A 623-nucleotide genomic window follows, 5' to 3' on the forward strand; every position below is an offset into this window, starting at 1 on the left:
CCCCCCTTTCCCTTCTATGAACACTGCTTTGGGAGCCAGTCCATGTTCTTCAGCCTCACAAAAGCAAAGTGGACACGAAGTTTCAGTGGCACGGTTTTCACAAGTACACGTTTCAACAAAACTACTGGGCTGACTTGCTCGCACGACAGCAGCTACCACATTGTCTCACAGGAGGCTCAGGGCAAGAAGCCCAAATGCCCCCGGCCCTGCGATGCAGCAAATCCACCACAGAACCAGCTCACAGGTGAGATGAGTATCAGTCTCCAACAAAATGTTTGCTTGTCCACCCTTGGAGCTAAGAGAAAGGTGCCTGGGTGGAGACACCACAAAGGAATAAGGAGTGCCAAGTTCAATGATGGGGAAATGCAAGTTAAAAAAGTACAAAAAATCAATGTAAAATACAGGCTACAAATAAATTTTCCCAAGAATACTGGCACGTGGCAATCTGGACTCAGATTTTTACTTTTTCCTATTAAGGACAGGGAAATAAATTTAACATTTTGATGCTGTGTGCAAAATCGTTTACCGATATCAAACTGATACATTTTACCATCTCACTGTAGTGTTTGAACAGCAAGGTAGATGAATTGTTTCCAGCATTACAGGCAACACTAGATAATACT

The sequence above is a fragment of the Phaethon lepturus genome, unplaced genomic scaffold, assembly GCF_000687285.1.
Source record: "Phaethon lepturus isolate BGI_N335 unplaced genomic scaffold, ASM68728v1 scaffold17214, whole genome shotgun sequence".
NCBI classification, from domain to species: domain Eukaryota; kingdom Metazoa; phylum Chordata; class Aves; order Phaethontiformes; family Phaethontidae; genus Phaethon; species Phaethon lepturus.